Raw genomic sequence first — 1388 nt, 5'->3', positions numbered from 1 at the left:
TTTAAAAGTATACAAATGAAAAAAATGAAGAATCTTGGAAAAGTGTCCACAACATAGCCCAAGCAAAATGTTATAAACTAGGTACAATTTGCAAACAAGTTAAACGAGATGTGAAAATGTTAAACCTTACTAGCCCTAAGTTTAAATAATAGTTTTTATATTTAACTAAATACCTACCTACTAATTCCGAGAACCAAATTTAAATTTGATTAAACATCGCTAAATATTTATTTTACTTGATTCTATAAAAAGTGAGACTTAAAAAATTGTTATTATAATTTATAACTATTTAAAAATATTCAAAAATTCATAGACACACAGGCACGATTTTTTGTTATTTATTCAGAATTTGATAAAACCGTGAAAATTTTTAGTTAAACATGTACTTAAAAAAGGTTAATTGTTATAACTAAGGATTGAAAATTGAATAGGTACAAGGTTTCTCGTAAGAAGTCTATACTATCACCAAGAAAACAAATATTTAAATTTTAAACAAAGATGAACAAAATTTTTTTCAAAATATTTAGATTTATTTTATACCATTCTACGGTAGGTATGTCAGCTTTGACTCAAATGTTAATAACAACTATAAATATACGTACTACTAAAACAACTAAAATATATGAATAACATAATAAATATAATGCAATCAGAAGAAACAGATCAAAAAACTAATTCAACCTACTGTATTAAAATAAAAGTAAAATAAATTGTTCTAAAAGAATTATAAATACAGTGAGTTCCGCTTAATGTGATCACTGGTTTATAGAATCAACCGTTTATTAGAATCAAAAATGAAAATCCCAAACCAAATTGTATGTTACTAATGTTAAATTGACCTTTTATTAGAATCACTAAGTACCGGAAAATTGAATCACTTTTATGAACAATCTTAACGTTTTTATGGTATTTCAAACTGATTAATTTATAAAACCCATTTTATTTTTGAACTTATTAGTGTGACATCGTTGTACATTATGTAACGGTACACCACCAACTAAAACAGTCCTTTTCAGGACTACACAATAACAACCAATCACAGCACGCCATATTAGAAATCACGGTAACCAGAGCTTTACTACTAAATATGAGTGATTTCAAAGTGGTTAACGACTTAACAAAATACAGCCATGGATAGGGGGGATTAGGACACATCTAATGAAACCCTCCCCATGGCTGTAACCAAAAAACCCAATGAATAAATCACAAATCCGTACCGACAGAAAACACAAGCATTACGGCGGCACACACGCTGGTTTACTAGTCGGTACGGCGCACGGGTTATATACCGGTCGTTTTCCGACCACAATCATCTTCAGTCTTCAATCAACATTACCTCTTCTACCAGAACACACCAGTATCTCAGTACGAAGAAAAGAAGACAAGAA

The sequence above is a fragment of the Myzus persicae genome, unplaced genomic scaffold, assembly GCF_001856785.1.
Source record: "Myzus persicae strain clone G006 unplaced genomic scaffold, MPER_G0061.0, whole genome shotgun sequence".
Classification (NCBI taxonomy): domain Eukaryota; kingdom Metazoa; phylum Arthropoda; class Insecta; order Hemiptera; family Aphididae; genus Myzus; species Myzus persicae.
Note: the sequence above shows the minus strand (reverse complement) of the source record.